Here is a 26,840-nt window from a genome sequence, read left to right as displayed (position 1 = left end):
TAAGACCTGAAACTATAAAAATTCTAGAAGATAACATCAGAAGAACACTTCTAGACATTTGCTTAGGCAAAGAGTTTGTAACCAAGAACCCTAAAGCAAATGCCAAAAAAAAAAAAAAAAAAATCATAAATAAACGGGACTTACTTAAACTGAAAATCTTCTGCACAGCAAAAGAAGTAATCAGCAGAGTAAAGAGAAAACCCACAGAGTAGAAAATATTTATAACCAATGCATTCAACAAAGGACTGTTACCCAGAATCTACAAGGAACTTGAACAAATCAGCAAGAAAAAACAAACAAACAAACAAATAGTCCCATGAAAATGTGGGCGAAGGACACGAATAGACAATTCTCAAAAGAAGATATACAAATGGCCAACAAACATATTTTAAAAATGCTTGGAAACCTATCAGTAAGGACCAGGCACCAAACAACCAAGGAAAGTTGGTGAGTCAAGGATGTACTCATCTTGATGAGAGCTTGGGCTGCTGAGATTTGAGAATCTGAGTTGGGCCTGCTTGGAGTTCTAAATGGATGGAAGAGTTCAGTCATGTTTGCACCCGCAGTGATGCGTGTTTTGCTCAAGAATAAGACTCTCCGCTATGAAGTCCCCATGTTGTTGCTAATTGTTGGAGTTTCTTTTGGTCTTCATGAGTTTTTACAATTCTGACATGATACTGTGAAGATTAAAATTGATCCTGAGTTGGAAAAAAACTGAAAGCAAATAGTATCATTAGAGTCAGAATATGAGAAAATAAGAGACTCCACTTTTGATGACTGGAAGAATATCCAAGGACCCAAGCCTTGGAAAGATCCTGACCTCCTCCAAGAAAGAAATCCAGAAATCCTTAAGACTAAGACAACTTGACTGTGCTGATTCTTTTTGATTTTTTAAATAAAAATGTCATCAACTGGATTTCCTAATACATACCCCTATCAAGAGGAAAGAAGATTCCAGGTTCATTGAAACCTGAATATGGGTAACTTGTTGGCAGATAATCTTGATAAAATGTCAAGTACAAGGCTGGGCACAGTGGCTCATGCCTGTAATCCCAGCACTTTGGGAGGCTGAGGCAGGAGGATCATGAGGTCAGGAGTTCAAGACCAGCCTGGCCAATATGTTGACACCCCATCTCTACTAAAAATACAAAAATTAGCCGGGCATGGTGGCACATGCCTGTATTCCCAGCTACTTGAGAGGCTGAGGCAGAAAAATCGCTTGAACCCAGGAGGCGGGGTTTACAGTGAACTGAGATCGTGCCACTGCACTCCATCCTGGATGACAAAGTGAGACTCTGTCTCAAAAAAAAAAAAAGTCAAGTACAGGTTTTTATACTTCCCAATTATTCCATCTGCAGATGAAAGTAACAATGTTGGACACATATATTTTACACCTTGAAATAAAAAATGTGAATACTGAAAAAAATGCTCAACATCACTAATTATCAGGAAAATGCAGATTAAAATCCCAATGTGATACCACCTTACTCCTGCAAGAATGGCCACAATTAAAACATCAAAAAACTAGATATTGCCATGGATGTGATGAAAATGGAGCACTTTAACACTACTGGTGGAAATGTAAACTAGTACAATAACTATGGAAAACAGCTGGGAATTTTTTTTTTATTATTATTTTTTGAGATGGAGTCTCACTCTGTCACCCAGGCTAAGTGCAGTGGCATGATGTCAGCTCACTGCAGCCTCTGCCTCCCAAGTTCAAGTGATTTTTGTGCCTCAGCCTCCTCAGTAGCTTGGACTACAGGCACATGCCACCATGACTGGCTAATTTGTTTGTACTTTTAGTAGAGATAGGTTTTCACCATGTTGGCCAGACTGTCTCAAATTCCTGATTTCAGGTGATTTACCCACCTTGGCCTCCCAAAGTGTTGGGATTACAAGCTTGAGCCAGCACACCTAGCCAGGAGATTTTTTTAAAGAACTAAAAGTAGAACTACCATTTGATCCAGCAATCCCACTACTGAGTATTTACATGCAAAAAAAAAAAAAAAAGTCATTATATAAAAAAGACACTTGCACAGGCATGGTTACAGCAAAACAATTTCCAATTGCAGAAATATGGACGCACCCTAAATGCCCATCAACCACCAAGTGGATGAAGAAAATGTGGTATGTATATACCATGTAATACTCAGCCATTAAAAAATGGAGTAATGGCATTCACAGCAACTTGAATGGATTAGAAGATCATTATTCTAAGTGAAGTAACTCAGGAATAAAAAAGTCAACATCGTATGTTCTCATTTACAAGTGGGAGCTAAGCTATGGGGATTCCAAAGCATGAGAATTATACGATGAACTCCGAGGACTTGAGGGGAAGAGCAGGAGGAGGGTGAGAGCTAAAAGACTACACGTTGGGTACAGTATACACTGCTCAGTTGCTGGGTGCACCTAAATCTCAGGCATTACTGCTAAAGAACTTATCTATGTAGCCAAAGAACACCTTTACCTCAAAAACTCTTAGAATAATAATAACAACAATTTTTAAAAACCCACAGTTTACGTTTATATGCTTTGGCATTTTTTTAGAAAAGTTTTCACTCTTTCACCCAGGATGGAGAGCGGTAGATTGATCATGGCTCACTGCAGCCTCAAGCTCCTGGGCTCAGGCCATCCTCCTACCTCAGCTTCCTGAATAGCAGGTAATGCAGGTGCTGGCCACCAAGCCCAGCTAATTTTTCTAATTTTTCTTTTTTTTTTTGAGAAGGAGTCTCTGTCGCCCAGGCTGGAGTGCAGTGGAGTGATCTCGACTCACTGCAAGCTCCGCCTCCCGGGTTCAAGTGATTCTCCTGCCTCAGCCTCCTGAGTAGCTGCGACTACAGGTGCCCACCACCACGCCCAGCTAACTTTTCGTATTTTTAGTAGAAACAGGATTTCATCGTGTTAGCTAAGATGATCTCAATCTCCTGACTTTATGATCCACCTGTCTTGGCCTCCCAAAGGGCTGGGATTACACACTTGAGCCACCGTGTCCGACCGCTAATTTTTGTATATTGTGTAGACATGGGCTTTTGCCATGTTGGTATCAAATTTCTGGGTTTAAACAGTCTTTGTTTCTTGGCCTCCCAAAATGCTAGGATTACAAGCATGAGCCACCATGCCTGACTAGAATCTTATTTTTATATGATATAGAAAAGCTAAATATATTTAGATCTGTAAGTTAGCAGAAAGTTTGAAAAAAATATTTTATTAAAAATACAAAATGGTTTTACCTCCAGCTTAACTTTGTAACAATTCCAACCAAATGTGAAGTTTTCTTGCCAGAACTCAGAGGAGGGCGTGAATCCAATGTGCAGACTTGACAGGTGGAAAGGTGTAAAAGTCCTGCTTGCTCCCTTTGCTGGGAGGCTGGTAGCCTGGGGCAAGTTCTCAGCCCTGCTCACCCACTCCCTGAAAACTAACCTGGTGCTGTTGGGGGAGAGGCATCGTGGGAGCTAGACTGGCCTTTTGGGTTGTGTGGGAGCTGGGTGAGGCCTGTGACTGTCTGCTTTTTCCCACTTTCCTGACAACGTGCATCACCAGCAGAGGCAGCCATAATCTTCCTGAGAATATAACTCCATTGACCTGGGAACCACACCTCATCCCACCACAGCAGCCACTGCAAGCCCCTCCAAAGGAGAGTCTCAGCTCAGACTTGCCTAACCCTGCCCCCAACTGATGATCCTTCCCTACCCACCCTGGTAGCCAAAGACAAAATTCATATTCTCTTGAAAGTTCTAGGGCCCTGTCCGGTACCTGATCCTCCCTATACTACCACAGCTGATGCTCTCTTGAAGGTGCCACCTCCTGGCAGGAGGCCAGCCAGCAGAAAACTAGTGCATTAAACAATTACAATTAAGGATGCCCACAGAGTCAATTTCACTCCTCTGCAACCTCCACCACAGCAGTTGCTGGTGTCCATGGCTGAGAGACCTGAAGATGATTCACATCCCAGGACTCTGTGCAGACACCCTCAAGTACCAGCCCAGAGACTAATAGCCCTGCTGTGTGGCTAGCTCCAGAAGAGAAATAACAATCACTGTAGTTCAGCTCTTAGGAAGCCACATCCCTAGAAAAAGGGTTAGGGTATTACATTAAGGGAGCACCCTGTGGGACAAAAGAATCTATACAGCAGCCTTAAGCCCCCAGATCTCCCCTCTCACATAGTCTACCCAAATGAGAAGGAACCAGAAAAACAATTCTGGTAATATGAAAACACAATGTTCTTTAGCACCACCCAAAAATCATACAAGTTTACCAGCAATGAATACAAACCAAGAAGAAATCCACGTAGTGCCTAAAAAAAAATTTAGAAAGTCAATTATTAAACTAATCAAGTAGGTACCATAGAAATGTAAAGTCTAATTTATGGAAATCAATCAATAATACAAGATATGAGGGAAGAAATCTTCAGTGAAAAAAATAGAATAAATAAAAAACAATCACAACTTCAAGAAATAAAAACACACTTAGAGAAATGCAAAATGTACTGAAAAGTCTCAGTAATAGAGTTGAACAACTAGAAGAAAGAAATTCTGAGCTCAAAAACAAGGTTTTTCAATTAACCCAATTGAACAAAGGCAAACAAAAAAGAACAAAAAAATCAACACAGCCTCCAGGAAGTTTGGAATTATGTTAATTTACCAAACCTAAAAATAATTTGCATTCCTGAGGAAGAAGGGAAATCTAAAAGTTCAGAAAACATATTTGGGAAAGTAATTGAGGTAAACTTTTCTTTCTTGGCTACAGACCTAGACATTCAAATACAAGAAGCTCAAAAACACCTGGGACATTCATTACAAAATGACGATTGCCTAGACAAATTGTTATCAGGTTAGCTAAAGTCAAGGCAAAGGAAAGAATGTTAAGAGCTGTGAGGCAAAAGCACCAGGTAACCTAAAAATATATAAAATAAAAACATATCAGATTAACAGCAAAAACCCTACATGTAAGAAGGGATTGGGGCCCTACTTTCAGCCTCCTTAAGCAAACCAACTACCAGTGAAGAACTTTGTATCCAGGAAAACTAAGCTTCATAATTGAAGGAAAAAAGTTTTCCATACAAACAAATGCTGAGAGAATTCACCACTACCAAGCCAGCACTACAAAAACTGCTAAAAGGGACTCTAAGAAGTCCTGGAAAAATATCAAAACTGGACCTCTTTAAAGCATAAATCTCACAGGGCCTATAAAATATGAATACAACAAAATGTTTTATAAAAACAAGGTATTCAAGCAACAAACAGCATGATAAATAAAATAGTACCTCACATCTCAATAGTAACATTGAATGTAAACGGCCTAAATGTTCCACTTGAAAGATATAGAATTGCAGAATAGATAAGAATTCACCAACCAAGTATCTGCTGCCTTCAAGAAACTCACCTAACACACTAGGGTTAAGGTAAAAATGTGAAAAAAAAAAATCCATGCAAATGGATACCAAAAGTGAGCAGAAGTAGCTATTCATATATCAGACAAACACACTTTAAAGCAACAGCAGTTAAGAAAAGACAAAGTGGGATATTATATAATGATAAAAACCCTGTCAAACAGAAAAATATTACAATTCTAAATATATAAGCACCTAACACTGAAGCTCCCAAATCAGCATGTGAAACTTTCTCTAAGATAGACCATATGATAGGCCACAAAACAAGTCTTAATAAATTTAAGAAAATCAAAATTATATCAAGTAGTCTCTCAAACTACAGGGGGATAAAATTGAAAATCAACTCCAAAAGGAACCTTCAAAACCATACAAATACATGAAAATTGAATAACCTGCTCCTGAATGATCATTGGATCAACAATAAAATCAAGATGGAAATTTAAAAATTATTTGAACTGAACAATAATAGTGACACAACCTATCAAAACATCTGGGATATGGCAAAGGTGATGCTAAGTGGAGAGTACATAGCCTTAAATGCCTACATCAAAAAATCTGAAAGAGCACAAATAGACTAAGGTCACATCTCAAGGAACTCAAGAAACAAAAACAAACCAAACCCAAACCCAGCAGAAGTAAAGAAATAACCAAGATCAGAAAGGAAAAAAAAAACAAACTTCTTTTATGAAAAACACTGCATTTAATTACTCATCACAGAAGAGATAAAAAATAATCTAAGTTAATAAGTGTGTGTGTGGGTGTTTGTGTCTGTGTGTTTGGTTACTATTATAGATTACTAAAATGGGTTAGGACCTTTTTTTTGTCAAACATATAATCCTGAGAAGACAATCAAAACTTTATGTACATTTCTGATACCTGATGGGCTATGTAAATAAAACAAAAGTTTTATTCAATTGTCTTTTTTTTTTTTTTTGAGATGAGGTTTCGCTCTTGTTGCCTAGGCTGGCATGCAGTGGTGCGATCTTGGCTCACTGCAACCTCTGCCACCCAAGTTCCAGCGATTCTCCTGCCTCAGCCTCCCAAGTATCTGGGACTACAGGGGCGCACCACCACACCCAGCTAATTTTTGTATTTTTTTTGGTAGAGACGGGGTTTCACCATGTTGGCCAGGATGGTCTCAATCTCTTGACCTCATGATTTGCCCGCTTTGCCCTCCCAAAACGTTGGGATTACAGGCAGGAGCCACCATGCCCAGCCCCTTGTTTCTTTTTAGAGTTTGGCTACTAGAAAATTCAAAATTTTATTTCAGAGGATTTATGATATATTATTTACAAAAGCATATGACCTTATACACATGGTTGAATGCAAATACCCTCTAAGGTGGGCCTAGCTCAACTCTGAGAGTAAGCCCTGCCAGAAAAGGCTGCAGCCTAGGCTGTCACTCTTTCTTCATTCAACCCAGCATCTAATCACATCTTCTGTCAGTAAGGGCCTGAGAAGGTGGGGTTTTAAACATTATCCAATCAGCAACACTGGGCTGGGAACTGTCCAATCAGGCACGCAGCTGGAGCAGAGAGGACGGCTTCTAGGATGTGGCGGGTCCTTTGTCTCTTGCTGCAGCTGGAGCTCCAGGTCTCGTTTTCACTGCTCTCTGTCTTCTGCTCCTAGAGGCCCAGCCTCTGTAGCCCTGTGACCTGCAGGTATTGGGAGATCCACAGCTAAAACGGGACGCCCTGGAAGCCTAGAAATGGTGAGAGTGCCGGGTCCAACGTCCTGAGAGAGAGGAAGGGGCTGGTTGGAACCAGTGGGAAGTGGCCGTGGTCGGACTTAGGCCTCCCAGCAGTCAGCTCGACAATCTGCACCCGAGTTCTCCTGGCCCATCTCAGCCTCAGTCCCCTTCAGCCATAATATGGTGGCCGCGCCGACAGCCGGCCCCCCGGGTGTCCTGTCTCTTCCCTGTGCAGTGACTATGCCCTGGCCTGGTGCCCTCTCTGGGCAGCTCTGCACGGGCAGCGCTGCGTCTCTCTCGGATTGTGCAGGGACCATGGGAGGGTCGTCAGGGGAGAATCCTGACTTGGGGTGTGGTTCATAAATGGGAAGAACTTTGGTCCGTGGGGGTCCCAGTTCCTATTTTCTCCTATTAAAAATTTATGGGAGTTACTGCAAAAATATTAAATAACTTAATCAAAGAGTGGTTCTAGAATTGTAGAGCACCCAGCTATGGTTTGTAGTTTGTGGTCTATGGGAGAGGCTTGAAGGAAAGTCTTTTATAAAATGCATGATGAAGAAAACCAAGTTTAGTAATTGGTTAGGTACAGTTACATGGTACAGTTGCACTGTGCCCAGGCTTTTTCCTTTTCTTTTCTTTTTTCTTTTTTGATGGAGTCTTGCTCCGTCACCCAGGCTAGCCTGCAGTGGTGCGATTTCAGCTCACTGCAACCTCTGCCTCCCAGGATCAAGAGATTCTCCTGCCTCAGCCCCCAAGTAGCTGGGACTACAGGCGCACGCCACCACGCCCAGCTAATTTTTGTAATTTTTAGTAGAAATGGGGTTTCACCATGTTGGCCAGGATCGTCATGATCTCTTGACCTCATGATCCACCCGCCTCGGCCTCCCAAAGTGCTGGGATTACAGGCGTGAGCCACCGCACCTAGCCACGTGGTGTCTTTTTTTTTTACGTGGTGTCTTAATTTGTACATTAAAGGCGAAAAATTCCTGATTACGTAATCAGAACTTAATTGGCAGTTTATAGTTGCTGAAGCCTGAATTTTGTTTCTCTGAATGTGGTAATTAAAAATAGTGCACCTGAGTTAGATTTTTGTGTTTTTTTTTTTAAAGTAGGAACCCAGGGACTAGAGACACCTCACTCTAATTTCCTGCCGCTTAATTATTTTCACACTCCACAGGGAACTGATTTTCTGCTGCATTTTTCATCTGTGTCCCAAGCAGGGTCTTGGGACCCATCCCCCATTTCTCCAGCCTCAATCTAGCTTGCAATAAGACACTAAATTTCCAGTTTCTTCTTGGATCTTGCTCAAGAAAGAATTCAGGGCGAGTCGTAGAGTAAGGTGAAAGCAAATTTATTAAGAAAGTAAAGAAATAAAAGAAATGGCTTTCTCCTTAGGCTGGTTGCACATTTTTATGGTTTTTAATTATATGTTAAATAAAAGGTGGATTATGCCGCTCCTTTTTAGATCTTTATGGTGTTACTTCCTGATGTTGCCATGGCATTTGTAAACTATCATGGGACTGGTGGGAGTGTAGCAGTGAGGATGACCAGAGGTCACTCTCATCACCATCTTGGTTTTGGTGGCTTTTATCCCGCTTCTTTACTGCAAGCTATTTTATCAGCCAGATCTTTGTGACCTGTATCTTGTGCTGACCTCCTATCTCATCTTTGACTTAGAATGCCTAACCATCTGGGAATGCAGCTCAGTAGGTCTCAGCCTTATTTTACTCAGCCCCTATTCAAAATGGAGGCTGTGTACCTCTGGCAGAGTCTGTGTCTGGCTCTGTAATAAATAAGAAAAAAGAGCACCATCTTAAGTCATAATAGGAAGAGTGTTTCTTTCTATAAACTGTCCTGGAGAACACAAAGGATGAGGAATTTTATTAATCACAGCTATTTACCAGGGTTATGCATGCGTTTCAGTTTTCCACCTCTTTTTTTGTCCTATACATGTCTTCCATTGGACTTTTCCTCAGTTATATGTTTTATAGTAAACTGGTAAACGTAACTACAGTGTTTTTCTGAGTTCTGTGAGTAGGTTGATCAGATAATTGAACCTGAGAAAGGGCTCAGGAGTCCCCAGTTTTTAAACAGTATCTCAGACACATAGATGGGCCTATGGGGTTTGTGACTGGCGTCTGCAATGAGGACAAGGTTGTGAGACTGAGCCCTGAATCAGGGTCTGTGCTGATTCTGGGTGGTGTCAGAATTCAAATGTTAGACATTGAGTTGGTGTTAGAGAATTGCTTGGTGTTCAGCAAACTCCACAGATTTGGTGCCAGAAGAAAGATATCACAGAGGCCTGACCTCAAATGGAACTCTGGGTGTCTGGAAATGGGAGGCTCTGCTCTCCTGTACAAAGGCTGTCACACTACCCATTGTTCTGTGATTCCAGGTCTCCTCCCAGGGTGAGAGAAAATGAAAACTCAGAGGAAAGGAGCTCTAATGACAGACCCCCTTGTCTCACAGCTGTCACCCCAGGATTCCCACCCACTCACAAACACACCTACTAGACATTAATGTGTTCACAGTCCTCCCAGGACTAGGCACCATCATCAGGAACTTTACCACAGCATTTTTGATCCTAGTGTTTCTTGCCAAAAAGCCACAAAAATGTCTGCAAGTCTCCTGGCATATCCCCACCCACAGACACTGAATCTGCACAGCAATCTGTTTTCTCCATCTACCTAGCATTATGGAGCACCTGTTCATAATCTCATCTACCTGCATGGACACAAAAATAAATCAGAGTACAGCACCACCGGGACCACTATCTGTAGAACAAACAATTCTTTCCAGTTACACTGCGCTCTTCTGCACTCATGGGTTTTTCTTTTCTTAACTTTTCTTTTTGGTTCAGATGTACACGTGCAGGTTTTGTTATATAGGTAAAATTGTTTCATGGGGGTTTGTTGTAGATTATTTTGTCACTGAGGTCCTAAGCATAGCACCAAACAGGTATTTTTTCTGATTGTCTTTGTCCTTTTATCCTTCATCCCCAACTAGGCCTCAGTGACTGTTCCTTCCTTGTGTCCATGTGTTATTATTTAGCTCTTACTTATAAATAATGACATGCATTTGGTTTTCTGTGTTTGCATCAGTTTTCTAACAATAATGGTCTCCAGCTCCATCTATGTTGCTGCAAAGGACTTAATCTTGGTGTTTTTTGTTTGTTTGCTTGTTCGTTTTTTAAGATGAATTCTTACTCTGTCGCTCAGGCTGGAGTGCAGTGGCACGATCTTGGCTCACTGCAACCTCCACCTCCCAAGTTCAAGCAATTCTCCTGCCTCAGCCTCCTGAGTAGGTGGGATTACAGGCACCTGCCATGATGCCCAGCTAACTTTTTGTATTTTTAGTAGAGACAGGGTTTTAGCATGTTGACCAGCCTGGCCTTGAACTTCTGATCTCAAGTTATCCACCCACCTCAGCCTCCCAAAGTGCTGGGATTAGAGGCATATGCCATGGTTCCTGGCTTTGTGTCGTTTTTATATGGTCACGTAGTCTTCCATGATTTTTGTGCACCATATTTTGTTTTTACTAAATCTTTATTTTATTTTTTGGAGAGTGTCTCACTCTGTCACAGAGGCTGGAGTGCAGTGGTGCAATCTTGGCTCACTTCATCCTCAACCTCCAAGTCTCCTCCCTCTCCCTCTCCCCTCTCTCCTCTCCCCTCTCCCCTCTCCCCCTCCCCTCTCCCCTCTCCCCTCTCCCCTCTCCCCTCTCCCCTCTCCCCTCTCCCTCCTTCAGTCTCCCTCTCCTTTTTTCGGTCTCCCTCTGTTGCCTAAGCTGGACTGTGCTGCCGTGATCTCGGCTCGCTGCAACCTCCCTGCCTCAGGCTCCTGTGATTCTCCTGCCTCGGCCTGCTGAGTGCCTGGGATTGCAGGTGCACGCCGCCACGCCTGACTGGTTTTTGTATTTTTGGTGGAGACGGGGTTTTGCCCTGTTGACTGGGCTGGTCTCCAGCTCCTGGCCTCGAGTGATCTGCCTGCCTCGGCTTCCCAAGGTGCTGGGATTGCAGACGGAGTCTCGCTCACTCAGTGTTCAATCTTGCTCAGGCTGGAGTGCAGTGGCGTGATCTCGGCTCACTACAACCTCCACCTCCGAACCGCCTGCCTTGGCCTCCTAAAGTGCTAAGATTACAGCCTCTGCCCCGCCGCCACCCCGTCTAGGAAGTGAGGAGCGTCTTTGCCTGGCCGCCCATCGTCTGGGATGTGAGGAGCCCCTCTGCCCAGCCGCCCCGTCTGGGAAGTGAGGAGCGCCTCCGCTGGGTCGCTCCATCTGGGAGGTGAGGAGCACCTCTGCCTGGCCGCCCCGTCTGGGAGATGAGGGGCGTCTCTGCCCGGCCACCCCATCTGGGAGGTGAGGAGCGCCTCTGCCTGGCCGCCACCCCGTCTGGGAGGAAGTGAGGAGCGTCTCTGCCCGGCCACCCCATCTGGGAGGTGAGGAGCGCCTCTGCCTGGCCGCCACCCCGTCTGGGAGGAAGTGAGGAGCGGCTCTGCCCGGCAGCCCCGTCTGGGAAGTGAGGAGCGCCTCTGCCTGGCCGCCTCGTCTGGGAGATGAGGAGTGCCTCTGCCCGGCGGCCCAACGTCTGGGAAGTGAGGAGCGCCTCTGCCTGGCTGCCCCATCTGGGAGGTGAGGAGCACCTCTGCCCGGCCGCCCCCTCTGAGAAGTGAGGAGTGCCTCTGCCCGGCCGCCCTGTCTGGGATGTGAGGAGCGCCTCTACCTGGCCGACCATCATCTGGGATGTGAGGAGCGCCTCTGCCCGGGGGCCCCATCTGGGAAGTGAGGAGTGTCTCTGCCCAGCCGGTCTGTCTGGGAGGTGAGGAGCACCTCTGCCCAGCTGCCCTGTCTGGGAGGTGTATCCAACAGCTCCGAAGAGACAGTGACCATCGGGAGCAGGCCATGAGGACGATGGCGGTTTTGTTGAAAAGAAGGGGGGGAAGTGTGGGGAAAGGAAGGAGAGATAGATGGTTGCTGTGTCTGTGTAGAAAGAGGTGGGCATAGGAGACTCCATTTTGTTCTGACTAGGAGAAATTCTTCTGCCTTGGGATGCTGTTGATCTATGGCCTTTCCCCCAGCCCCCTGCTCTCTGAAACATGTGCTGTGTCAACTCAGGGTTAAATGGATTAAGGGCGGTGCAAGATGTGCTTTGTTAAACAGATGCTTGAAGGCAGCATGCTCTTTAAGAGTCATCACCACTCCCTAATCTCAAGTACCCAGGGGCACAAACACTGCAGAAAGTCGCAGGGACCTCTGCCTAGAAAACCAGAGACCTTTGTTCATGTGTTTATCTGCTGACCTTCTCTCCACTATTATCCTATGACCCTGCCATATCCCCCTCTCCGAGAAACACCCAAGAATCATCAATAAATACTTCATAAAAAAAAGAAAAGAAAATTAGTAAAGAGGAAAAGGTCCAATATTTGGAAAAACAGCAGGTTTAGAGGAAGTACATAGAATCTAAGAACAAATGATGTTTATTTTGTTAGACTCGCATGTAATTATTTTGTACTTCCCTGATTTTGCTTTATCTTTGTTAATGCTATAATTAAAAACACATTTGGGTTAAAAAAAAAAAAAGAGTGAATTTTTTCGCTCAAAGATCCATAAAAAAAAAAAAAAAGAAAAAAAAAGAAAAGAAACTACAAAAATAAAATGTTATTTGGCTGGAAAAAAAAAAAAAAAAAGAAAGTGGATTCTTCCCCAGAGTCTCAAAATAAGAGTCCAGCTCACACCTTGACTTGGGCTTTCTAAGCAGAGAACCAGCCAAATTAACCCGGATTTCTGAAGTACAGACCTATGAGATAGTAAATGGGAGTTATTTTTAGCTGCAAAGTTTGCAGTAATTTGTTATACAGCAATAAAAAATTAATAAACTGGGAATTGTAGTTTGCAGAGGATAGCCCCTGGAACATGGAACAGACAGGGAAAGACAATAAATGGAGCTGGGAGCAAATAAGCCAATGGCCAGACAGACCTTGTCACAACTTTGTTTTGTACATCCTTTAGCCTAGATGTTTTTGACATATATGGCTCACTCTATGTTGTCTCAATGAGTAAAGAGATTTATTTGTGATGATCACTGGGATGTTAGGGATTTCGGCTAATTATTGTTAGTTTTATTGGAGAAAGACTTTGTTAATTGGTGAATGGCCATGTGAGCCTTTTCTTTCTGTCTGATTCTCTCCCCTCTGCTGTGGTGTTTGCAATTGAGGAACAGCTACTAAGAGGTGGCAGCTGCAGAGAAAAGCCCAGAGCCATACAGATGAGGCTAGGAACTCTGACTAGCACTGAGTATCTGAAAGAGAGCTTGGTGAAAGGCTGTTACCACATGTAGCAGATACCTGTGACTGCATATAGGGAGTGAAGGAGACAGCCAAAAGTGCACTTGAGGATAACAAATGGCCAGCCCCTACATGATCGCTCATGAAAATCCAACAGAACCCAGAAGTCTCACTTAGCTTTAAAAAATCCATTATTTTTTTCAGAGAGAAGCACTTAGGGAAGCAAAATGGCTTATTTCAGCATGAGAAAGCAATGTAACAGTACAGCTAAGCTTTGAGGGTCTCCTGATCAAAGATTTGTGAGACTAATAGCTTACACAGGAAAGAGATGATAGCCCTTTTGAATGCCTTCTGAGTGCTCTTATGAGATGCACAGTCTAATTGTGGTGTAAATACCAACTATTGATGGTGGGTTTTGTTCATCGGGTTTGTACTACCACAGTACCAGAGGTCTGTATCTATTAGTGCTAGTAATGTATGGATGACCAGGGCTGGTCCAGACATCTCTGCAGCAATAATAAAAGGTAAGAAGATGCAGGAAAAAAAAAAAAAGAAAGAAAAGAAATTAGCTGGGTGTGGTCACATGCACCTGTAATCCCAGCTGCTCGGGAGACTGAGGCAGGAGAATCATTTGAAACCTGGAGGTGGAGGTTGCAGTGAGCTCAGATCGCACCATTGCATTCCAGCCATTTTCACCTGGGCAACAAGGTAAGATGCCATCTAAAAGATGGCACTTATAAGAATGTGTATTGTGTTGTTTTTGGCTGGAGAGTTCTGTAGATATCTATCAGGTTCACTTGACCCAGAGCTGAGTTCAAGTTCTGAATATCCATGTTACTTTCCTTTCTCAATTATCTGTCTAATATTGGCAGTGAGGTGTTAAAGTCTCCCACTATTGTTGTGTGGCAATCTAAGTCTTTTTGTGGGTGTCTAAGAATGTGCTTGTTTAATCTGGGTGAACTGATTATTTTAGCATTATGTAATGCTTTTCTTTGTCTCTTTTGATCTTCGTTGGTTTAAATTCTGTTTTGTCAGAAACTATGATTGCAACCTCTGCTTTTTTTCTGCTTTTATTTGCTTAGTAAATTTTCCTCCTTTTTTTTATTTTGAGCCTATTTGTGTCTTTGCATGTGAGATGGGTCTCTTGAATATAGCACACCAATGAGTCTTTACTCTTTATTTAGCTTGCCATTCTGTGTCTTTTCTTGGTGTATTTAACTCATTTACATTTAAGGTTAATATAGTTTTGTGTGAATTTGATCATTTCATCATTCTAGCTGGTTATTTTGCAGACTTGTTGATGTTTCACAGTGTCATTAGTCTTTGTACTTCGGTGTATTTTTGCAGTGACTGGTAATTCTTTTTCTTCTCCATATTTAGTCCTTCTTTCAGGAGCTCTTTCAAGGCAGGTCTGGTGGTGACAAATTTCTTCAGCATTTGTTTGTCTGACAAGGATTTTATTTCTCCTTAACTTATAAAGTGTAATTTTGCAGAATATGAAATACTTGGTTGGAAATTTTTTTCTTTAAGAATGTTGAATATTGGCCCCCAATCTTTATGGTTTGTAAGGTTTCTGTATCGGGGGAACCACCCCCAATATTTCACATAGGTTCTTTTCTATTTCCCTAAGTGTCTTCCAGTCTGAGAAATAAAGGGAAAGTGTACAAAAGAGAGAAATTTTAAAGCTGGGTGTCTGCGGGAGACATCACATGTTGGCAAGTTCCGTGATGCTCCCCAAGCTGCAAAACCAGCAAGTTTTGATTAGTGATTTTGAATAGGGGAGGGAGTGTACGAATAGGGTGTGGGTCACAGAGGTCACGTGCTTCACAAGGCAATAGAATATCACAAGGCAAATAGGGGCAGAGCACCAGGGCAAAATTAAAATTGCTAATGAAGTTTCAGGCACACATTGTCATTGATAACGTCTTATCAGGAGACAGGGTTTGAGGGCAGACAACCAGTCTGACTAAAATTTACTAGGTGGGAATTTCCTCATCCTAATAGGCCTGGGAGTGCTATGGGAGACTGGGGCTTATTTCATCCCTTATCTGCAACTGTATAAGACTGACATTCCCAGAGCGGCCATTTCAGAGACCTCCCACTATGAGTGCATTCTCTTTCTCATGGCTGTTTCTTGCTGAGAAAAAGAATTCAGTGATATTTCTCCTATTCACTTTTGTAAGAAGAGAAATATGGTTTGTTCCCACTCGGCTATCAGGCAGTCAGACCTGAGGGTTATCTCCCTTGTTCCCTGAACATTGCTGTTATCTTGTTCTTTTTTCAAGGTGCCCAGATTTCATATTGTTTAAACACACATGCTTCATGAACAATTTGTGCAGTTAACGCAATCATCACAGGGTCCTGAGGCCATGTACATCCTCAGCTTATGAAGATGATGGGATTAAGAGATTAAAGTAAAGACAGGCATAGGAAATCACAGGAGTATTGATTGGGGAAGTGATAAATGTCCATGAAATCTTCACAATTTATGTTTTTCTGCCATGGCTTCAGCCAGTCCCTCCGTTCGGGGTCCCTGACTTCCCACAACATTTCTGCTTAGAGTTCAACTGTTAGTCTGATGAGCTTCCCTTTGTAGGTGACCTGGCCCTTCTTTCTCACTGTTCATATCATTTTTTCCTGCATTTCAATCTTGAAGAACCTGATGATTACATGTGTTGGTGTTGATTTTCTCATGAAACATCTTACTGAGGTTCTTTGGATTTTCTGAATTTGAATTTTGGCCTGTTGTGTTAGGTTGGAAAAGTTCTTCTGGATGATATACTGAAGTATGTTTTCCAACTTGGTTCCATTCTCTTCATCTCTTTAAGGTACCCCAAACATTTATAGTTTTGGTCATTTTACATAATCCTATAATTATCAGAGATTTTGTTCATTCCTTTTTATTCTTTTTTAATCTTGTCTGCCTGTCTTATTTCAGCAAGCTAGTCTTCATGCTCTGAAATTCTTTCCTCTGCTTGGTCTACTCAGTTATTGATACTTCTGGTTGCATTATGAAGTTCTCATGTTGTGTTTTTCATTTCCCTCAGGTCATTTCTCTTTCTCTCTAAAGTAGTTTTTTATGATTCTTTGCTTCTTTGCATGGGCTTAGAACATGATTTGTTAGCTCAGCAAAGTTTATTATTACCCATTTTCTGAAGACTACTTCTGTCAATTTATCCATTTCAGCCTTCACCCAGCTCTGTGCCCTTGTTGGAGATATGCTGTGATCATTTGGAGAAGAGGGGCTCTGGCTTTTTGAGTTTTCAGCATTTGTTTGTTGATTCTTCTCATCTTCATGAGTTTATCTAGCTTTGATCTTTGAGGCTGCTGACCTTTGGATAGGGTTTTTGTGGGGACTTTTTTGTTGGTGCTGTTGTTGTTGTTGCTTTCTGTCTTTTTGTTTTACTTTTAACAGTCAGGCTTTTCTTCTGTAGGGCTGCTGTCATTTGCTTGGAATCTGCTTCAGACTCTATTTGTCTGGGTTTCTCTTACACCTGGAGGTGTCACCAGTGGAGGCTGCAGAACAGCAGAGATGACTGTTTGGTCCTTTCTCTGAGATCTTAATCCCAGAGGGGCACTACTGAGACCAGCTCGGTCATGGAGACCCTAACCCAGCAGTGCTAGGAGAATTAAGACAAAGACACAGAAATAGAGTGCAGAGTGGGAATCGGGGGGCAACATCATTTAGAGCTGAGAGCCACTAACTGAGTTTGACCCACATATTTACTGACAACAAGCCAGTGATAAGCATTGTTTCTATAGGTTATAGATTAGCTAAAAGCATTCCTTATGGGAAACAAAGCATTCTTATCAAAGAGTAGAGAAACAGGCTCTGGCTGATTATCTGTAGTAAAAACATGTTGTTAAGGCACAGGCTGCTCCTGCTATTGTTCATGGTTTGAGCAGTTTTCCACTCTGGGCAGGCCAGATTTTCCTTGCCTGCTCCAGGAAACCAACAGCTTCTAGCAGTGTGCATTATAGCCATCATGAGCATGTCACATTGCTGCAGAAATCCCGTTTATGGCCAGTTTCTTTAAGGCCTGTTCCCAGAAGGACACCAACCTGGTGACAATGGGAACACTCCTTTATAAGTTGTCTGACACCACCTTTTGAGGGGGGTTTCTCACCAAGTCAGGATGCACAAGATCCAGGAACCACTTAACAAAGCACTCTGGCTGCTCCTTTGTGTAGGGGGTGTGCTGCACAGGGGGAAATTCCATACATCTGTACTGCCCAGATTCCTCAGAGCCAGCAGAGGGAAAGACTAAGTCTACTGATCTACAGAAACCACCTCATTGTTATTGTTTTATGTGTTTCTCACAGACATGTTTTTTCTCATTATCTGTTTTACTATCATAATTTTTGTTTAACTTTGTTGTGACATGCTGTGATTTTTAAAATTTTGTTTTGCATACTTTCTATAATATAATGTAATCATCTTGAAGTATACTGTAACCATCTTGAAAAATGGAGAATATATAAAACACCTTAAAGTTAAAACAATATATTTTAAACTTATAATGATGTTAATTAAATACAAAACCTATACTTCTGTATTTTCCAGTTTGTTATAGGTATTACAAATTATGTTATCTTATTTTGTATCTATTAACAGATTTCTGCAGATTTATATATTTTTTTATATCTATAGAAGAACTTTAAAGGTTTTATGTACCATCATTATGACAGTAAAACATTCTATGTGTGTCTTTATATTTATATTTAATAGCGTGCTTTATTTTATATATGGTTTTAAGATTCCTTTCATGAATATGTTGATCTACTTGATGGTGTCCAATAATTTTTACATTCTATATTTTAATTTTCTTTGGCAATATTATATTTTTGTGTTATGTATTTCAGGGTATGCCACCTCAAATGAGTTAATTGTGTTTTGTTGTTTTGATTTATATTATAATTGTGTATGATAATGTTTAACTCTGTACAATTTAAGACAGTGTTGAGCAAAATCAACTACGAATCAGCCATATGTGTACTTCCAATATCATTACCTCTATGTTTGTTTCCCTCTATAAATATTATTGCTGTTTTTAAAATAACTTGTATATTTGTTATGTAGGTTTGTTGTAAATGGTTGTTCAATCTTGTCTAGGTGAGCAGTCATAAAAATTCTCCTAATTTTAATGTCTACTGTGAATCTATATTATTTTTGTGTGTGAGGAACACTTTGGGATTTGAAGATAATATTAAAACTCTCATAACTCTATATTTTTAGGTGTTAGTTTTACTTGTCAAAAACACGTAACAAAACTTATGTCAAATATTTTTGAATATTCTGTTTAGTCATATTATATTGACAATGTTATGCAACATATCTCTAAAATGTTTTTATCTTTCAAAACTAAATCTCAATATACATTAAACAACAACTAATTTTTCTGGTTTTCTGAATTTTCCAAACACCATTCTGTTTTCTTTTTCTAAGGTGTAACTGCTTCATATACTTCTTATAATTTCTATCTTTTTGTGGCTGACTGATTTCATTTTGCATAATGTCAAAATTTATCTATAAAGAGTATTAGAGTATTTCCTGCTTATAAAATTCTGAATGACAATATGGCATTTTTATATTTCAAATTACATCTACTGAATAATTCTGTGACAGAAATTTGAATTGCTTCTACCTATTGGCTTTCAGTAACAATGCTGCAATAATTATGGGTATGCAAATAACTCTTCATATGATCATATATATGAAAGTTTATATAAGTGCTGCCTATTAGTTCACTTTTTAATGACTATGCTCATACAAATTTTTTTAAAGTCTATTTTCTTTCTTTTTCTTTATTATTATTATTATTTTTTTTTTGAGACAGAGTTTCACTCTTGTCACCCAGGCTGGGTTGCAATGGCATGATCATGGCTCACTGCAACCTCACCTCCTGGGTTCAAGTGATTCTCCTGCCTCAGACTCCTGAGTAGCTGGGATTACAGGTGCTTGCCACCACACTCAGCTAATTTTTGCATATTTGGTAGAGACTGGGTTTCACCATGTTGGCCAGACTGGTTTAAAACTCCTGACCTCATTGTGATCCTGCCACCTTGACCTCCCAATGTTCTGGGATTACAGGCATGAGCCACTGTGCTCAGCCCCCAAATTGTTTTAACTCTGTAGCTTTGTAATGTGTTTTCAAATCAGAAATTGTAATGCCTTTAACATTGTTTCTTCTTTTGAAGACTGTTGGGTACTTCATTGTCTCTTGATATTCCATATACTTTTGAGATTGCTATTTCTATTTCCTCAAAAATGGAATGAGAAATTTTTAAAAACGTTTTATTGCATGGTGCAGTGGCTCATGCCTGTAATCCCAGCACTTTGGGAGGCTTAGGCAGGTGGATCATGAGGTCAGGAGTTCAAACACAGCCTGGCCCATATGATGAAACCTCGTCTCTACTAAAAATACAAAAATTAGCCAGGTATGGTGGTATGTGCATGTAATCCCAGTACTCAGGAGGATGAGGCAGGAGAATCGCTTGAACCTGGGAGGCGGAGGTTGCAGTGAGCTGAGATAGCGCCACTGCACTCCAGCCTGGGTGACAGAGCAAGACTCCATCTCGAAACAAAACAAAACAAAACAAAACAGAACAAAACAAAAGAAACCATTGCAGTAAATCTGTAGATTACGTTGAGCATTATGGAAATCTTCAAAATATTTCAACTTTTGAACGAGAGCATGCTGAAGTGTGTGTTGTTAAATATCTATATATTTGTACATTTTAAATTTTTTTTCTATTTTATACTTACATTCCACTTTGGTTATAGAAAGTAATCCACAAAATGTCAATTTTAACAAATTTTCAAGACTCCTTTTTTTGGCCTAACAGGTGGTCTATCAAAAAGAATGTTGTATAAGCTATTGATAAGAATGTGTTTCCTGATATTGTTGAGGGCTCTTCTCTATTCCTCTGTTAAAAATAATTGTATTATATTGCCTTCAATTCCTCTCTTCACTTACTAATATTCTGTCTTGTTTTGTTTTTAATACAGAAAGTAGGGTATTGAAATTTCCTGCTATAATTATATTGCTGTTTAGGTGTTTCTTCCTGTCTGTCAATATTTGCTTTATATATTTGGAAACTTAGTGTGAAATACAGACACACACACACACACAAATTTGCAATAGGTTCCCAGTAAATATATCTATTATTGCTTAATGTCCTTTGTCTCTTTGCTGTTTTGACTTAAAGTACTTTATATAAAATATAACAGTTTTTGACTTAAGATGTAGCTTTTGTAATACTATTTTGACCTCTTCTGCTCCCATTTGGTTAGTATTTGCATGCAATGTCTAAATCCATCTTGTCACCTTCAGTGTTTTTTTATCATTAGATGTCAGCTGACCCTTGTAGAAAGGCAAATTGGATCTTGGTTTTTAATAATTGTAAATAAATTTCTTTATTGAAAGTATATCTGTTGATTGGAAAGTTTTCTTAAACAAAGAGACTAATGTTTGTTTATTTTTCTATTTGATCCTTGTACCTGTGTCCCACATTTTCTCTCTTTCTGTCTCTTTGTGTCTTTTTTATTTTGATTTTGATATGCTTTTTCTTCTTATTTTGTTTTGTGTATCTATCTAGATGTATTCTTTGTGCTAAGAAATTTATTTTTGTGTATGTGCATATCTTTCCCAGAAAATAATGTATTTTAATATGATTATATGTTGTTTTGTTGAATCATGTTATTTTCATTGGAAGCAACTGCTTTCAGCACATTGTATATATAAGGCAGTGCCAATATAATTTTTTAGAATTTAGTTATTTTTGAGGTTTTCTTTCTTTTTATTTGGCAGGACAGATTTGGTGATGGTATTATACTCACTTGATTTTTTTTTTTGAACCTTAAATATATCATGCAGTTTCCTTCTGGCCTGCAAAATTTTTGTTGAGAATCCACTGGATATTCCATAAGAGTATTTTTGCATATAACACATCTTTTTTTTTTTTTTTTTTTTGAGATGGAGTTTTGCTCTTGTTTGCCCAGGCTGATTGCAATTTTGAGATCTCAGCTCACTGCAACTTCTGCCGCTTTGGTTCAAGTGATTCTCCTACCTCAGCTTCCCGAGTAGCTGATATTACAGGCATGTGCCACTATGCCTGGCTAAGTTTGTATTTTTAGTAGAGACAGTTTTCTCCCTGTTGAACAAGCTGGTCTTGAAATCCTGACCTCAGGTGATCTGTCTGCTTTGGTCTCTGAAAGTGCTGGAATTACAGGTGTGAGCCACTGCGCCTGGCCACATCATAATCTTTTATTCAAATTTGAACATTAAAAAAACTTACCTTTCCCAAACTTTATAATGTGGCTTTCTCCTGGCATACCTTGAAAAATTGTCTGAGTTAGAGATCCTGAGAGTCTCTTAAACATGTTCTTCAAATGTGTCTTTTCTGAAATTTTGTGTTTATTTTTCAGTTAAAGGAAATAATTCATCTTTTTTTCTTTCTTTCTTCTTTTTTTTTTGAGACAGAGTCTTGCTGTGTCCCCCAGGTTGGAGTGCAGTGGCGTGATCTCGGCTCACTGCAACCTCCACTCCCAGGTTCATGCCATTCTCCTGCCTCAGCCTCTCAAGTAGCTGGGACTACAGGCACCTGCCATCATGCCAGGCTTTTTTTTTTTTTTTTTTTTTTTTTTTTTGTATTTTTAGTAGAGACGGGGTTTCACCATGTTAGCCAGGATGGTCTCGATCTCCTAACCTCGTGATCTGCCTGCCTCAGCCTCCCAAAATGCTGGGATTACAGGCGTGAGCCACCATGCCCGGTCACTTTTTTTTTTTTTTTAGATGGAGTCTCAGTCTGTCACCAGGCTGGAATGCAGTGGCACGATCTCAGCTCACTGCAACCTCCGCTTCCCCAGTTCAAACGATTCTCCTACCTCAGCCTCCCAGGTAGCTGGGACTACAGATATGTGCCACCATGTCCAGCTAATTTTTGTATTTTTAGTAGAGACGGGGTTTCACCATGTTGGCCAGGATAATCTCGATCTCTTGACTCGTGATCCACCCGCCTCGGTTTCCCAAGGTGCTGGGATTACATGCGTGAGCCACCGTGTCTGACCCGTATTCGTCTTTTTTCTTAATACTCAGTAATCACTTGCTACACCTGTTTTCTTTCAGGGGCACTGCAGTCTCTTTACTGCGTTAACATTTACCTTTGGTCTCAGCAAACTGTCATTCCAAAGTACACTACCATTTCTTTCAGCACTATATGTCATGAGAGACAGAAACCAGTGTCTAGAAAGGCCCCTACAAGAAAGTAATAAAGATTTATGAGCCAGTATTTTACTTCTCTTTTTTTTTAAAAAAATTAAAAGACGGCAATTTACTTCTTTTTTTTTTTTTTTTTTTTTTTTTGAGATGTAGTCTTGCTCTGTTCCCCAGGCTGGATTGCAATGGCACGATCTTGGCTCACTGTTACCTCAGCCTCCCGAGTAGCTGAGATTGCAGGTTGAGCCACCATGCCCAGCTGGTAATCTGCTTCTAAAGGCATTATGTTATACTGGGGAGTAGGAATAGCCATATTGGGTAAATGTAACAAACTTTTGTTTTTCTCTTCTATGTAGCTTTGTGCTCACCTGGGGCACTTCAAACACTTAACTCATTTATAATTTTTTCTCAGATGTATTTTGGTTAGTAGGTTTTTGTTACATATACATGACTGTAAAAAAATTAGGGCCTTTGGTATTTTGCTATGCTATCTTGTTTATGTAGTTTGTATAATATTATAGGTTAGAATTGTATTCTATATTTATCTGAGTCTAGTAAGTGGAGTAATTCATTATTTTTATTTCTTTCAGTTGTATGTTCTCATTTTGCCCAAGACCTTTGGCCACGGCTGAGCATTAAAGATTCTTTTCAAAAAGTGATACTGAGAGAATGTGGAAAATGTGGACATAAGGATTTACACTTAAGAAAAGGCTGTGACAGTGTGAATGAGTGTAATGTGCCCAAAGAAGGTTATAATGAACTAAACCAGTGTTTTACCACTACCCAGAGCAAAATATTTCAATGTGATAAATATATGAAAGTCTCATAAATTTTTAAATTCAAAAAGAAATATGATCAGGCATACTGGAAAGAGACATTTCAAATGTAAAAAATGTGGCAAGTCATTTTGCATGCTTTTACACCTAAGTCAACATCATAAAAGAATTCATATTAGAGAGAATTCTTACCAATGTGAAGAATGTGGCAAAGCCTTTAAATGGTTCTCAACCCTTACTAGACACAGAAGAGTTCATACTGGAGAGAAACCCTACAAATATGAAGAATGTGGCAAAGCTTTTAATCAGGACCCAAACCTTACTACACATAAGAGAACTCATACTGGACAAAAGCCCTACAAATGTGAAGAATGTAGTAAAGCTTTCTACCGATTCTCATACCTTACTAGGCATAAGCTAATTCATACTGGAGAGAGACCCTACAAATGTGAATAATGTGGCAAAGCTTTTAACTGATTTTCAACCCTTACTATACATAAGATAATTCACACTGGAGAAAAACCCTGCAAGTGTGAAGAATGTGGCAAAGCCTTTGGTGTATTCTCAACCCTTACTAAACATAAAATAATTCATACTGAAGAGAAACACTACAAATGTGAAGAATGTGGCAAAGCTTTCTACAGATTCTCATGCCTTACTAGGCATAAGCTAATTCATACGGGAGAGAAACCGTGCAAATGTGAAGGATGTGGCAAAGCTTTTAACAAGTCTTCAACCGTTACAATACATAAAATAATTCATACTGGAGAAAAACTCTACAAATGAGAAGAATGTGGCAAAGCTTTTAAGCAGTCCCCACACACTACCACACATAAGAGTATTCATACTGGACAGAAACCCTACAAATGTGAAGAACATTACAAAGCCTTTAGTATATTCTCAACCGTTACTAAACATAAGATAATTCATACTGAAGAGAAACCCTACAAATGTGAAGAATGTGGCAAAGCTTTTAACCAACCTTCCAACCCTTACTATATATAAGATAATTTATACTGGAGAAAAATCCTACAAATGTGAAGAATGTGGTAAAGCTTTTAACCAGTCCCTGAACCTTATTACACATAAGCTAATTCACACTGGAGAGAAACCCTACAAATGTGAAGAATGTGGCAAAGCTTTTTTTTTTTTTTTTTTGAGATGGAGTCTCGCTGTCACCCAGGCTGGAGTACAGTGGTGCAATCTTGGCTCACTGCCAGCTCTGCCTCCTGGGTTCGTGCCATTCTCCTGCCTCAGCCTCTTGAGTAGCTGGGACTACAGGCCGCCACCACCACGCCCAGCTAATTTTTTGTATTTTTAGTAAAGAAGCAGTTTCACCATGTTAGCTAGGATGGTCTCGATCTTCTGACCTTGTGATCTGCCTGCCTTGGCCTCCCAAAGTGCTGGGATTACAGGTGTGAGCCACTGCACTCAACCAAATGTGGCAAAGCTTTTAAGTGGTCCTCACACCTTAGTAGACATAAGGTAATTCATATTGGAATTCATACTGAAGAGAAATTCTACAAATGTGAAGAATGTGGCAAAGGCTTTAATTGGTCCTCGACCCTTACTAAACATAAGAGAATTCATACCATACAGAAATCCTACAAATGTGAAGAATGTGACAAAGCTTTTAACCACTTCTCAATCCTGCCTACACATAAAATAATTCATGCTGGAAATCCTACAAATATGAAGAATGTCTCAAAGCTTTTTACTGATTCTCATACCTTACTAAACATAAAATAATTCATAAGGGAGAGAAATTATACAAATATGAAGAATCTTACAAAGCTTTTAACAAATCTTCATCCATTACTAAACATAAGATAATTCGTACTGGAGAGAAAACCTACAAATGTGAGGAATGTGGCAAAGCCTTTAATCCGTCCCCCCAACTTACTGCACATAAGATAATTTATACTGGAGAGAAGCCCTACAAATGTGAAAAATGTGGCAAACATTTTAACCAGTCATCAACCCTTACTACACATATGATAATTCATGCTGGAGAGAAACCCTACAAATATGAAGAATGTGGCAAAGCTTTTAACCAATCCTCAAAACTTACTAAACATAACTCATACTGGAGAAAAATCTTACAAATGTGAAGAATGTGGTAAAGCCTTTATCCAGTCTTCAACTCCTACTAAACATAACATAATTCATACTGGAGAGAAAGCTTACAACTGTGAAGAATGTGGCAAAGCTTTTAATCAGTCCTCAAACCTTATTGAACAAAATAATTCATTCAGGAGAGAAACCCTACAAATGTGAAGAATGTGACAAAACTTTTAACCAGTCCTCAATTTTTAATAACAATAAGAAAATTCATATTGGAGAGAAACCCTATGAGTGTGAAAAATATGGCAACGGCTTTAGCTAGTCCTCAGTTCTTAAAACACATAAGATAATTCATACTGGAGAGAAACTCTACAAACCAGAAAGATGTGATAATGCTTTTGACAATACCTCAAACTTTTCTAACCATAAAAGAAATCATATTGGTGAGAAATCCTAGAAATATGAAGAATGTGACAAAGTCTTTAAATGGTTGTCATACTTGATTATAGGTAATATAATTCATAGTGGAAAAAATTCCTACAAGTGAGAACAATGTGGCAAAATTTTTAACTAACACTCACACCTTATTGCACAGAAAAGCATTCATATTTGAGAAAAATTGTACAAATATAGACTGTGAAAAAGACATTAATATCTGCTCACATCTTACTCAACACCAGAGACTTAATACTTAATAAAAGCATGATAAGTGCAATTACCATCAAAAGACCTTTCAAAAAATCTTATTCTTTAAAGTGAAGAAGAGGATTTATATTGAAGATGAACATTACACATGTAAAGAGGGTTGTAGTACCTTTACTTGTATCAGATCTTATTGTCCACATTTTGTACTAGAGGAAAACTCTGAAGGAGTTGCTCAAACTTTGTTCAACATCAGGGAATTTAAATTGAAGAATTGTCTTGCAAATGTAATAAATTTGGGAAAACAAATTTTCAAAAACTGGTGTTAGAAAACACCAGAGTTTATACTACAATATATTTTTGAAAAGGCAGTAAAAATGAAAAAAAAATTTAATTCAAATTTAAGTCTACATAAATATCAGAGAATTTATAGTAGAAATATATAAGGAACTGACACTTCAGATATTATACTAAATCAGAGTTCTGAGTATAGAAAATAATCTAAAACTAAAGTTGTTATAAAAATTATTTGTATATAACTTTAAGAGGAGTAAAAGTTTTTTGCAGAGTAATAACTACATTCAAAGTATACTTTATTTCTTGAAAAAATTACAGATTTTTTTAAAGCAAATGATGTAATTCAACTCTCATTATTTTCTGCTGTTTCTTCATTCTTATTCACTTGTGAAAGCATGTGATCATTTGTTGCTGCATCAAAGGTATTACAGATTCTTTTCCATTAGGTGGGCATTATTTATGATCTTTTCTATGGAC

General features: G+C 39.8%; 2 pseudogenes; both read left to right on the top strand.

Annotated features, from left to right (window-relative positions):
- Positions 1 to 408: 408 nt before the first annotated feature.
- LOC129020596 (cytochrome c oxidase assembly protein COX16 homolog, mitochondrial-like) lies at positions 409 to 989 on the top strand (annotated as a pseudogene).
- Positions 990 to 9,200: 8,211 nt separating this feature from the next.
- LOC134738800 (zinc finger protein 493-like) lies at positions 9,201 to 25,637 on the top strand (annotated as a pseudogene).
- Positions 25,638 to 26,840: the final 1,203 nt, after the last annotated feature.

The sequence above is a fragment of the Pongo pygmaeus genome, chromosome 20 (assembly GCF_028885625.2).
Source record: "Pongo pygmaeus isolate AG05252 chromosome 20, NHGRI_mPonPyg2-v2.0_pri, whole genome shotgun sequence".
NCBI lineage: Eukaryota > Metazoa > Chordata > Mammalia > Primates > Hominidae > Pongo > Pongo pygmaeus.
This window is presented reverse-complemented; position numbering and strand designations above follow the sequence as displayed.